The sequence below is a fragment of the Echinops telfairi genome, unplaced genomic scaffold (genome assembly GCF_000313985.2).
Source record: "Echinops telfairi isolate 266 unplaced genomic scaffold, ASM31398v2 ScPeMD7_20;HRSCAF=75, whole genome shotgun sequence".
Classification (NCBI taxonomy): Eukaryota; Metazoa; Chordata; class Mammalia; order Afrosoricida; family Tenrecidae; genus Echinops; species Echinops telfairi.
In genome coordinates this window covers 4,482,394-4,496,391 of record NW_022103917.1, presented here as the reverse complement: position 1 = coordinate 4,496,391, position 13,998 = coordinate 4,482,394, and the positions used below count along the sequence as shown (strand labels likewise).

The 13,998-nt window shown below is 45.1% G+C and overlaps 1 long non-coding RNA gene across 1 annotated transcript in view; it reads right to left on the bottom strand.

Moving 5' to 3' along the window:
- LOC123521479 overlaps window positions 1-11,267 on the bottom strand; it is a 15,616-nt gene extending 4,349 nt beyond the window's left edge. The window contains exons 1-3 of the long non-coding RNA XR_006679919.1: window positions 11,174-11,267; window positions 2,540-2,672; window positions 2,300-2,386 (exon numbers count right to left, since the gene is read on the bottom strand). This is a non-coding gene — a long non-coding RNA (uncharacterized LOC123521479). The remainder of the gene's footprint in view (window positions 1-2,299; window positions 2,387-2,539; window positions 2,673-11,173) is intronic.
- Window positions 11,268-13,998: the final 2,731 nt, after the last annotated feature.

Here is a 13,998-nt window from a genome sequence, read left to right as displayed (position 1 = left end):
CAGTAATGACAGAGCATGCGCTGTTACGCAAAAACAGCGATAGAGTGAAGCCGCGGAAGTCGAAGCGCGAAGTGGCGAGGGTTCACTGTATATCCCACGAGAGGGGATGCCTATACTCATTTGTTGGTCCATAGAAAAACATCTTCTAATCCATTTACCCAGAGGGAGTGCCTTCTATAATTTGTACTATAGGCTACTTGTGGCCACTTTGGCATTCTCTAGAATCATGCAGCGTGAAGGTCTTGGTAATAGCTGTGGTCTTCACTCACCCTCCTAGGACCTGAACTTCCAGTGCTATAACGTAGATCATACGAAATGGCTAGAGGTAGGGTTCCCAGTTAGAAGAGTGTTGAAGAGGATCAGAGAGAGAGAGAAAGACCAGGCCAAAGATAGATTTTGAGAAATAACTAACTTGGTAATATACCAAGAACCAGTAATGTAGCTTTCATGTAGTTAAGCTGGTAAATGTTGTTAGTCAACGTAACGTAGTGCATTCCAATACCCATTACAAAAATTTTGCAAAATTATGCTGGACAATTCACATCACCTGGGAGTCCTGGCGGCACAGCCGGTTTCACATTCAGTTGTTGATCAGTGGATTGAACCCACCAACCAATGCACGGAGAATGATGAGGCAATCTGCTTGCATAAAATTACAGTCTTAGAAATCCATTGAGACAGTTCTACTCTGTGGTTTAGTGTGACTCTGAGCCAAAATAGATACAACAGCAGATTTATTCACAGAATCACCACTGGTCTGTCAATATGTGGTGGATGATGTGTTGTGATGCTGGAAGCTCTGCCTCTGGTATTCCAAATATTAGCAGGGTCACTCACGGTTTCAGTGGCATGTGTAAACTGACAGAGACAAGGAAGAGAGACCTGGCAATCTAGTTCTGAAAATGAGCTAATAAAGATGGATAGGGCAAGATATGTCAAATTATCAATTTATAAATTATCAAGGGTTCATGAGGGAGGGGGGAGTGGCAGGGAGGGGAAAATGAGGAGCTGATGCCAGGGGCTTCGGTGGAGAGCAAATGTTTTGAGAATGATGAGGGCAATGAATGTACAAATGTGCTTTACACAATTGATGTGTGTATGGATCGTGATAAGAGTTGTATGTGCCCCTAATAAAACGATTAAAAATAACAAAGACTGGATGGATCACGAGAGGAGATAGTCTCATAGAGTGCTGTACGACGACGCACCTCCTAGTTTGGAAGGCACTCCAAATCCTCAGTGGCCACAACCATGGACTCCAGCATACCAACAATCATGAAATGGTACAGGACCAGGCCATGTTTTGTTCTAGTATACGTGGGATAGCTGTGGCTTAGAGTGAACTCAACGGCAATCAATAATACCAACAACATTCACATCAAACTGCTTGCCTTCATTAATATACAGATCATTAAGAATTGAATGTATTTGGTTTCTGATCTGCTCTTGCTGAGGTCCAGGTTAAGAAGCCTCTTCCTGGGATGAGGACTTAGAAGGGGTTGTACTTTCATCTGAAGGTCAGAAAGGTAATGTCATCTCTAGGAGGGACTAACAGTCACACTCATCAGATGGCACTGTATTGTGTAGATTCTCTTTTCTCTGCCATGAGTTGTTTTAGAGTAGTGTGTATTCTTTGGCAAATATTCACTTCCTGACTTGCTAGGTTCTCTGGTGTTGCTTCTTGCCTTTTGAGAGAAACAGAATTCCTACTAACCTTACAACTTAAAAAGGGAAACTGAACAAGAGTCTCCAAACTGCAAATTCACTGTCATTGCATTGTTTCTGACTTGTAGTGACTCTATAGGATAGAGTCGAAGGACCTCTTTGGGTTTCCAAGACTGTAAGTCTTCATGGGAGCAGAAAGCTTTACCTTTCTTCCCTGGAGCAGGTGGTGGTTTTGAACTGCTGACCTGATGGTTAGCAGCCCACCAAGTGGCCCTTTGTGCTACCGGGTCTCCTTAGACAAAAGACAAATATCTGTAGTTACAGCTGTACTCTTACAAAGTATCTCTGTCTGGACTAACAGGCTTTACCACCAACACATGTGTACCACATTACAAGGAAAGGCATCTGATCATGTCCATATGATCTGGTTAGGATGTTCCAACCACCAAAAGGAAAAGAAGTGGAAATTCCTAGCATTAACCTATAGAGATGAGAGAGTACAAAAAGCTGACGTCATTCACCCATTTTGTACATAGGAACAAGCAAAGACCGATTCAGATAGCAAACAAAGAAGGTCTTATATATTTCTGAAATAACTATAGTTTCATGGAATATGCATAATACATTGATTTACCTGAGAAACTTGAAGTACATCCATAATATTTTATCATTCCATTTTGATTACCCAGCTCGCCTTGGGATCCATTCTGTGTTGTGGGTGCTGCAAAATATATGTATCTATTGATTATCTTGGGGAAAAAACAATAAATGAATCTTGTAGCAGTAATGTATAATTACCCTCCAGATATAATTTGCACCCCAGATAGAGGCTTACTCTTTCAGCCTGTTAATTATCCTGTTGGTGTTCACTCACCTGAATAAACCAATTGTAAGTTAGGCTGATATTCCACTAAAATCACAAGAATAAAAAGACAAAGGTACTTTGGCATTAGTTCCATCTTCAAATATTTTTTTCTCCAAACAGAACACCAAAGAGTTCTTTTAACCTGAAGGGACATACAAAGGAAACGTTTATTCATAGTCTGGTGATCTGACTTTCTCCAACCCTTGAAGTGAGGTGCTCGGTTCCATTCCAGATTCTGAAGTGGAGCACATATCCCAATGGACCAAAGCCAGCCAATGCGGTGACTGATGGAATGAGTGTCCAGGGTTCTAGGGATGCTTAAGGATCCTGTCGGACATGTAATTATAGGGGTGAATGAAAATCGATTCCTACTCTTTGGCATGCTACAGTTTATTTAAACAGGAGGCAGACAGGCATGAATGGGGTTCAGTGACTTACATCCCAAGAAGCAAATAGAAGAGGCAGGAGATTGGACAGGAGTTGCTCCATGGTTGAAATCCCTGGATTTGGATTCCAGTTCCAGTTGTTTCACTTAGGAGTTGCTGACCTTAATCAAATTACTTGTTTCTCCCTGAGTTTTTTTCCTCTGTAAAGTTAACAGAGCAGTACCTGGCACTGAAGCAGTGGTAACCATGGTTATGTCATGCATGTAGATAGACCTCACCTCCTTGCCATTAGTTTGAATCAACAACTTGGTACACGTCTAACTACTGGGGTGCTATGCAGAGACCTTGCCCCACATAGCTTCCATTCAGTGTTTTCTTTATGGAAACAAATCAGATAATACCAAAATGTGCAATTGGAAATGAAAGGCCGATGGCCGAGAAAGAGGTGGTAAAGTCTTTGCCCTTATCCCATCCAGAGGTTCTCATACAGAAGACAGTATCAGGCTCCCCCTCTTCCATAGCCTCTTAAAAGAGAGTGAATTAGTAGATCTTTGGACCCTTCTTCTTTTTAAAAAAAAAACATTTTATTAGGGGCTCATACAACTGTTATCGCAATCCATACACACATCAATTGTGTAAAGTGCATTTGTACATCATTCTCAAAACATTTTCTCTCCACTTAAACCCCCGGCATTAGGTCCTCATTTTTCCCCTCCCTCCCCGCTCCCCCCTCCCTCATGAACCCCTGATAGTTTATAAATTGGTACTTTGTCATATCTTGCCCTGTCCAACGTCTCCCTTCACCCACTTTTCGGTTGTCTGTCCCCCAGGGAGGAGGTCACATATAGTTCCTTATAATTGGTTGCCTCTTTCCTACCGACTCTAAAGCTATTGGGATTCCTTCTACCTGCCCTGTGCCAGAGTACCATAGTCCTTTATCCTTTCTGAAGGTGGATGATTCCCAGCCATTGATTATGGCCACTTCTTATTTACTATTATACAACTCGCCAATTCCTGTCTTTCTCCCCCATCACTCTCCAACTGTGCACGGCCCATGTTAGAATTTAATTTTGGCTTTCAGTTCTCAGAATTACTTCTCTGACCCATTCCTTCTAGCGTGGTACCTGGACTAACTCTGCTGCATCTCGCCTCTACTTTGATTCGTTGTAGACTGTCAGTCTCCCCACGGGCATTGATATTTTATCCCTGATTGTGCCACTCAAACTCCCCATGGGTATTGATATTTTATCTGGGATTGTAACAAAGAAACAGAACAACTAGGAGATCTTTCTCTCTTCTCTGTAAGTAATTGGCTTCCTTGGTTGTGGGATCTGACAAGTTTGAAATCATAGGGCAGGCAGGAAGGTTGGAAACCCCTGCCGAGGAGCTGAGGCTAAAGCTCTTCTTCCTCAGGGAAACCTTAGTTTTATTAAGGCCTTCAATTGATTGAATGAAGCCCTTCAAGATTATCAAGAATGATCTCCATCACTGAAAGACAGCTGATTGCACATGTTAGTCACATCTGCAAACACCTTCACAGCAGCACTGACATTAGTATTTAAATAACTGGGCAGGAGAGCCAACGTTTGGGAGAAAGATGAGGCTGTCTGCTCCGGGAAAGGTTTACAGGACCCCTGAAACCTTATCTAGGGTTACATTTGGGTCGGAATCGACTCAGTGACAGTGGGTTTTATTTTGTTTTGTTGCTAGCCAATGAGATAGACTGACAACATGGTTGTAACTATCCGTTCAAACACAGCAGGGGCTATGAACATGGCACAGGGCCGGGCCGTGTATTATCCTGTTTGCATAGAGTCATTGAGAATCAGACCTGACGTGACAGCACCTAATCAAAGTGACACATAAAAACGATCATAACACCAAGTTCTATTAAGGTCTTGCTCCCTTTAGACTTAGTGCTTCCCTTGACTCGAATATGCCGGGTACGTAGTCTAGCTAGCTATCCCCGCAACCCTTAAGTGTGTGGGTTTCCTTTAATGCTATTGCAGAATGTAGAGAGAAGCATGGGCCAGAAAGTCATTTAATCCTATTTCCTCATATTTTTAATGGATCTAGAATGAGAAAGAAGGTTGTGGCAGTTACATAATCTGTCCACTTGCGAAGGAGCAGTGTCTAGCCTGTCAATCAGGTCACAGCCAATGAGGCCTCTGTGTGGGGATAGCCTTCTCCTGAGGATTCTGGGAACTCCTGTCTTCCTCCCTGGAGGTGGGAAACACACTCTCTCTGCTTCGTCTTCCTGCTAACAAGCCACATGGAGCAACACTGATGCAGCCAGAGCCCTGGAGCTGGAGGAGCCATCTGAAGACCCACACCAGTGCTGAGACGCTGCCACCACCACTGGATCCACACGACTTCCCACCCACAGGCCTGTGATCTTCCTGCATTTGGCGTCATTGCATGTGTTGCGTGAGTCTGAAGAGCAATTTATAGACTGGTATCGGATATATGGGCTAATATTGGACTTATGGACTTGATCTGCACTGGGCTGGGATGTTTTCTTAATCTACAATTACTCTTTGGTATAAGGTTCTCTCTAACACACATATGAGTGTCTATGAATTTGTTTCTCTAGTCAACCCAGACTGACACAAAGGTTTTAGTAACAGATAAGCTTAAGATATGGTAATTAGCATAGTGTTAATGACATATGAGACATCTCATTTCAAATAATACACTTTTCGAATCTGCTACTCTTGTGATTGCTTAACCTGTCTATACATCCTAGTCACCTATGGAAGGTTAAAAATACATATTCTCAGGCCCAAACCAAGATCCACTGAGTTGAGTTGTTAGGTGCCAACGAGTTGGTGGCGACCCTCTGTATGCCAGAAAGAAACACTGCCTGGACTGGAGTTGAGAGTCCAGTTGCTTCTCTGCGGGCCAGTCTGCTGTGCAGCCCGAAGAATCAGGCTTAGACAAGCACTGAGCTAGCATGCTCGTGACACAAGGCAGCAGGGAGGAAAAGGACAATGATAGGATCTGGTCTCCAATCGAGGCTGGAGACAGAAGAGATGAATGACCTTCGTTCCAGATGGAGGAGGCCATTTGGCTGACACGGGAGAGTGTGGTGTGAAAACAACTAGGCATTTTAGGGGAGCACAGACCAGCAATTGAACAGAACCCCTACAAGACTTTAAATATGTTCACGAATCTCAAGAAAGTGGCAGAATGGTGACATGCTTGGCTGCTAACTGAAAGGTTGGTGGTTCGCACCCGCCCAGTAGCTCTGCGGGAGAAAGAGGTGGCCATCTGCTTCTGCCAAGATGACAGCCTGGGGGGCAGTGGTACTCTGCCACATGGTGTCTCTCGTTTATTTTCATTTAGTTCGCATTTCCCACGATCTCTTAGTTCATTTGTTAGAGTCCCTCATCACGGGTCTCGCTCCAGTCATTTCGCAAGCTCTTTCCAGGCAGAGAGCTAGGCTGCCCTGTGGGACCCTCCCACCCAGTGCAGCGGCTGCCCTTCTCCACGCTGCCCACCTCAGCTCTAGAGTGTGCCAAAGCATCTTTGATGTGGAGAAGTCGGAACAAGGGTCTTTTCTGAGCTCTTCCGGAAAAATCTCGACTTTCTTGGTGGGATGTTAGGCTCACTCGGTGACGGAAGTCGAGCCTCCATGAGGAGCAGGCGCTGGCCTTCTTGGATGTTTAAGCTGGGGAAGGATGGACTGAAGAGGGCCATCTCACTGGCTTCACTTCGTTCTTTCCAGCGCTCTCCTCCTTTCCTCCCCGATCCCCATCATGGTATCCAGACTGGCGAAGGGTCAGTCTCCACCCGGGGCCTTCTTGTCTCCCAGGAAGGAACTCTCTGACAGCTCGGGAGACATTAGATCGCTGACCAAATTCTCAGTAGAACAGTGGAGCTCCCCAGGTGACATTGTGTCATTTTTATTTATTTTTCAATGCTGTCCCGTTGCTCGTGCGATGCCATGCTAGAAGCTATGTTCGGGTAGAGACAAATGGCTGGAAAATTCAGGACAGTTCCTTTCATGCCCTGAAAATTACTTAAATGCATTTTTGTCTCAGATTTCCTAGGCATTAAAGTGAAACTGCCATTCCTGCCCATTATCTTCTTTTTCACCCGATTTAAGAAAAATTAGTCGCTGGTTTTTTTTTTTTCTCCCTCCCTAGCAACCAGAGCCCAGGAGACTACCTCCGAGGAATGGGGCGACAGTGGCAATTGGCTGGATAGATGCGTCCTTCTGCTGCATGGTCTCCAGAGGCCGCTGCCCATTCCCCCATTTCCTTGGGGCCCCAGGCTCTCACCTTGTTCTACAAGTGGCAAGTGTTGCGCTGCTCACGGCTGTGCGAGTGTGCTTGCTGTGGCTCAGGGTTGCTGTTCCCAGTTTCACAAAGGATATGCTCCAAAGGTCCTGTCACCCTTTCCCAAGCTGTCACTTCCTGCTTGACCCTCTGAAGGGTAGTGAAAGTGAAAGGCTAGGGTCTGCTCAGCCATCGGCCTATGTGAGTAGCCTTCTCCATCCCCTCGTATATGCATTCCACCCCCCAAACCAGACTCCCTGCTATTGACTCGATGCTGACTCACAGTGACCCCTAGTGGATTCCCGAGACTGTAGCTGTTTACCGGAATAGAAAGGCCGGTCTTGCTCCCCGGAAGCTGCTGGTGGTTTTGAACCACCGACCATGCAGAACGTGTAACCACTAAAAACCATTATCCCTCCATATTTCCTTTCCTACTGTCCTCTCTCCAAGTCTTTTCAGTCTGTGAATGGCTGCTCCAGGCAGCTTCGGTCGGTGTGTGCACCTTTAAATGCTTTCAGCAAAAGCTCATGAGAAGCCACCCCTTAGCACTGGCGATCCTCTGAAAATCCAGACCAAACTCACTGCCATTAAGTGATACTAACTCATAGTAGAACTGCCCCTGTGAGTTTCTGAGGCTGTGCCTCTTTATGGGAGTAGAAAGCCTCGTCTTTCTCCCACAGAGTGGCTGATGGTTTCAAACTGCTGACCTTGCAGTTAGCAGCCCAACGCATCACCACTAAGCTACCAGGGCTTGTGATAATCCTTCAGTTGACGTAAAACAGAAGCAATCTTGGAGGCAGGGCGCTGTGTGAGCCACAGACGGCTTGACCTTGAATTGTGGACTGGCAATGCTGGCTGCTGGTCTGGTCATGCTGATCAGCCGTGGGCTGTTTGAAAGGCCACAGAGCTCTCTTCACAGCAAAGCAGCAGCTCTTTCTCAACGAAGCCTTGTGCTGGTTGCTGTCAGTACATCCCTTTGCAGAAGGACTGCGGGGAGGTGAGGAGCAAATCGGAGTGCAGTGTAGTAACGATGAAATATGCAATTTTCCTCTGATTCTTAAATGCTTCCTCCACCCCACTACCATGATCCCAATTCTACCTTACATATCCGGCTGGACTGGAGGAGGTGCACTGGCACAGATAGGAACTGGAAATACAGTGAACCCAGGACAGATGAACCCCCCAGGACCAGTGGAGATAGTGGCGATGGCGGGAGGGTGGAGGGAAGGAGAGGGAGAAAGGGGGAACAGAGGACAAGGTCTACATGTGGCCTCCTCCCTGGGGGACGGACAGTGGAGAAGTGGGTGACGGAGACCTGGGATGGGGTAAGATATGACAACATAATAATAAATTATAAATTATTGGGGGCTCGGGGGGAGGTGGGAGTGGGGAGGGAAGGGGAAAAATGAGCTGACACCAGGGGCTCAAGTGGAAAGTGGGTGTCGTAAGAATGATGAAGTCAACATATGTACTAGTGTTGGACACAGATGACATATGGACAGATTGTGATGAGTTGTATGAGCCCCTACTAAAATGATTATTTTAAAAAACAGAAAAATCCCCACTGAGAAACCTCCCTGCCCTTGAGTCCATAGTGACCCTATAGGACAGGTGAGACCTGTCCCTGGGAGTTTCCGAGACTGTAACTGTTTACAGGAGTAGAAAGCCCAGCCTTTCTCTTACAGAGCTGCTGGTGGCTTCCATCTGCTGACCTTTCAGAATACAACCCACCACTTAACCACTGCCCCACCAGGGCTCCTGAGTAACAAGTTGATCCTGACGGTTTGTGGCAAGAAGGAGCCTGGGATTCCCTATTCTGCCCATTTCAGAGCTTTTTCTGGGTGCATTTTCAGACGGTGGATCTATCTTGATGGATATGTGGATTTCTCAGTTGCAAACTTTCCCTAAAACTCATGACACTATCTATTTAGGTGGGCAAATGTTACTCTGTGGAAATTCCCACTGTTGTCCAGTCGATTCCGACCCTATAGAGCATTCCCAAGGAGAAAATCTTTCTTTAAAGAAAATTATAAATAATTGTATTGGGGTCTCTTACAACTCTTACAACCACTGTATTAAGCACATTTGTACATATGTTGCCATCATCATTTTCTAAATATTCTCTTTGTACTTGAGCCCTTGGTATCAGTTCCTCTTGTCCCCCACTCCTTCCCCCACCCTCCCATCCTTGTGAACCCTTGATAATTTATAAATTATTTTTATTTTCATAGTTTACACCGTCTGCTGTATCTCTTCACCCACGTTTCTGTTGTTCATCCCTCTCGGGTGTGGGGGGGTGTTATACGTCAATCATTGTGATTGGTTTCTCCATTCTCCCCAGGTTTCCCCCTACCCTCCTGGTATTGCTACTCCCATTATTGTTCCCGAGGGGGTTATCGGTCCTGGATTCCGTATCGAGTGCTCTTATTTGTACCTGTGTACACGCTCTGTTCTAGCTGGATGTTACAAGAGCAGGGAGCTTCCGTTTTCTCTGGAGGAGCTGCTGATGGCTGAGAGCTGCCGGCCTTGTGCTTAGCAGTCCTGCACGTACCAGACAGCTCCCCCAGAGCCACTTTGGGCATGGTATCTCAAGAAATCTGCTACTGAACAAAGAAAAACAGCACATTTTGTTGCTCTGTGCAGAACAAATGGGGTAGAGATTACAGCCCAGGCAGGAAAATGTTGGGAGTATTTAAGCCCGAGATGGTGAGAGTTTGGATTTAAAACCTAGATCAATAAATAAAGGGACAGTTATCGAGTCAATGCTGGGTGATACACGTGGGGTTGCTCACTAGATGCTCAGTGGTTTGGAACCACGAGCCACTCCGTGGGAAGAAGTGGAGGCTTTTTATTCCTGTCAGGATGTACAGTCTTGGGAACCCTCAGGGGCAATTCTACCCTGTCCGATCGGACCATGATGAGATTAAATATACAGAGGTAATAAAATGGAGTCGATTGAGTGGAGTGTTTGCGGTGAGGTTCATTCAAGAGGATTTAATATGGATTGGATAACACATGCACAAGGTTTCGCATCCTCAGACCACAAAAACTGTCCCCCAAATCGCTGCCCTATTTTAAATCAATTTGCTTTGCTTTCTTTGAGATACTTTCCTCTAGATTTCTAGAACATTCAGCTGTTGGTGTCAAAATCTACTGACGTAGTGGTGGAGCTGTTCTGGGTATTCAAAACCTTAGGGTTTTCTTGTTGAAAAGGAGATGAGTTATTCTTTTTTGTTCTTTACAGCAACCCTTTAGACTACAGTGTCTCGGAGTGTGTATTGCGTAGCAGATACAGAAAACCCACTGCTGTCAAGGCCATTCTGATTCACAGTGACCCTAGAGTGGGGGACAACCCTAAAGGGCTCCTGTGAGTTTCTGAGACTGTCACTCTGTGGACACAGAAAGCTTCACCTTTTGCTCCTTGGTGCAGGGGTGGCTGTGACCTACGGATTGGGCTGTTAGCTGCCCAGCCCATCGTCACTACACCAGGACACGGTAGTTAGTAGAGAAAAACTGATTATACCCAAGACCCAATCACGCACTTGGCTTTAATTCATTTAATTAATCAGCCAAAGGCTACAAGCTTCTAGGTTGGTTATGACCAAGGTACAGCTTTGTAATAGTTTTTTTTCCCCTCTTAGTGACTCATTGTGAGTTAACGGCCACCATTTGGCCCATGTAGCATCCAATTTTAAACAGGTACAAATGGAGTAACTCACTTAATACTGTGCTTTAATTAAAATGGGTTATTCTCAGATACTATTTAAAAGGGATAAAATAATTTTGAAAATCAAGGTTGAGACTGGGTTACAGGGTTCTCAAACCAGAAGAGATCAGGGAATTCTACGTTTATCTCTTTCATTTAGAGAAAGAGCAGTCCCCTGGTCAAGCAAGCAAGCAGTGTCTAAGCAGCGGGAACTATTCATTTTAGCTTGCTCCCCCCCACCCCACCCAGATGAAGGCAGTCGGTTACTCACATAGACAGCTTGAGGACGATCGGCAGGCTCCCCACTGTCCTTCTTCCAAGCAGTCACTCAATCACCCGGCTGCTGTTTGCACACTGCTTTTGAATGGGTTGTTCCCAGGGCGTCGTGCTGTGAGGGAGGGCGGAACCTGGGAATCACATATTGTCCAATTCTGCGAGAAGTGCACGAGAAACTGCCTCCTGGATGTCAACCAAAAGATAGGGAGGCGGATGAGATAAGACCCCTTGCCTGTTTCTCAGAGGACCATGTTCTAGGGAGGATCCCAGGGCCCAGCTCAGTCTGTGATTAGCTCACAGTTGAACTTGGCCCATGTGGAGATGTGCCCTACAATCAAGAACAAATAATAATTCGAGGAGGGAAGGGGAAAACTGAGGAGCTGATGCCAGGGGCTTAGGTGGAGAGCAAATGTTTTGAGAATGATGAGGGCAACGAATGTACAAATGTGCTTTACACAATTGATGTATGTATGTATGGTGATAAGAGTTGTATGCACCCCTAATAAAATGATTTAAAAAATAATTCGAGGAACAACCCTGGAATTATATTGCTCCGTAGCAATTCAAAAAAATTTTACCATTATCTACTTGTTACACTTTTTAAAAGAGTAATACTGGATGGGCCAATTGTTGAATTTCTTCTCTGTAGAAATCCTTTAGGGTCATGATATATATCAAGATGTTACCACCAGATGGCGCCTGATAAATACTCCAACTCATTCAATGGCTCATTATGAAAAATTACCCTCGATTGCCATTTCTATAACTGACTGATGATTATAGACCTAATTGTCATTGCTGTAATTCCAAATCACCTATGAACTTTAACTTTAAAAGTAATGATGGTGTAATTTTTTCCCTCTTACAATATTGTCTTCTTTATTTTCTGGATTAAACTTTTGGTAATATTTTTTCCATTTAAAATCCTCCCAACTAAAGGCTCAGAGACTAAGACTGTGGACTCTTGCATAGATTTAATCTAGAAGACGTACTAACATATCGCTATGCTTACTTGACAGGTAGATATAGAGTTATGGATTTTTAAAGCCCTGGATCATAATCTGTAGACAACATGGGGAGGATGTGTTGAGATGGGCCCATCATACACTGCTAAAGGACATGTAAAATCATGCAGCCACTTTGGAAAACAGTTCTGTAGTTATGCAAATCTTTCAGCATAGAGTTATTCGTGACCCTGAAATTCCATTTCAAGGCATAGACCCCCAAGAATTTGAAACAAATCGTCAAACAGATACTTGTACAAGGATAGTCATTGCATCACTATTCACAATAGGCAAAAAATAGATGCTACCTGGATGCCGACCCCTAGGTGAATGGGTAAATGAAAGGCGGTATGCCATTCAATGGAATGTTTTTCAGTCATGAGGGAAATAAAGTCTTGATACATGCTGCAACATCAATGAACTGTGAATAAATAAGGATCAAAATCGCATGATGAGGGCAATGAAGGTACAAATGCGCTTTATACAATTGATGTGTGTATGGATTGTGATAAGAGTTGTATGAGCCCCTAATAAAATGTTTTTTTTTTTTAAAGAAAACCAAAAAAAATCGCATGGTTCCACTTATTTGTATTATGTAGAGAGCCTGTGACATGTAGATGACTCAGCCTCACTGGCTGAAAGCTAGGAGGACTGGAAGTAGTTGCTGCCAAGGATCAAGGATGGACACCTTCAGTATGGATGACAACTCAATGTAAAGGAAAAACCGTCTTCACAACTGGACGGATGGGTAGCATCCTAACCAAAGGAGAAAAGACTGAGGCCATCCACGAGTCCATCGCACTTGGGTCCCCAACCAACGCTCACGGAAGCAGGAGTCAAGAGATCAAACAACAGTGCATTAGAGACATCTGATACACAACACCCCTTTAGAGTGTGGAAAAGCAAGGGTGTTACATTGAGGACGAAGGCGGGTCTGATCATAGCCATGGTATTTTCAATTGCCTCATATACATGGGAAAGTTGGACACTGAATAAGGAAGATCACAGAAAAATTGATGCATTCAAACGATAGTACGGCAGAGAATATTAAAAGTAACATGGACTGCTCTCTGCTCCTCCTCGTGCAACAGGTAGCTATACCTTCCTATCCCGTGCAGTTGCAGCCGCATCCCAGAGACACTACAATGAAGGTCAGAATAAATGTGCTTGGCCACATTAGACGCCTGGTCACCAGGGCTGCTTTCAACTCTTGGCAAAGTGGACATTGTTGCCATGAATGTCCCCTTCATTGACTTGAACTACATAGTCTACATGTTCTAGTATAATTCTACCTATGGCAAGTTCAATGGCACCATCAAGGCCGGGGATGGGAAGTCCATCTCCATCTTCCAAGAGTGAGATCCCACCAAAATCAAGTGGGAAAAAACTGATGCTGAGTATGTTGTAGAGCCCACCGGTGTCTTCACCACCATAGAGAAGGCTGGGGCTCACTTGACTGGTGGTGCCAAAAGGGTGATCATCTCTTCCCCTTCTGCCGATGCCCCCATGTTTGTGATGGGTGTGAACCACGAGAAGTCTGACAACTCCCTCAAGATTGTCAGCAATGCCTCCTGCATCACAACTGCTTAGCCCCCCTGGCCAAGGTCATCCATGACAACTATGGCATTGTGGAGGGACTCATGACCACAGTCCACCCCATCATTGGCACACAGAAGACTGTGGATGGCCCCTCTGGGAAACTCTGGCATGACAGCCGCGAGGCTGCCCCACATCTATTGGCACTGCCAAAGCTGTGGGCAAGGTTATCCCAGAGCTGAATGGGAAACTCCTGGCATGACCTTCTGTGTCCCCATCC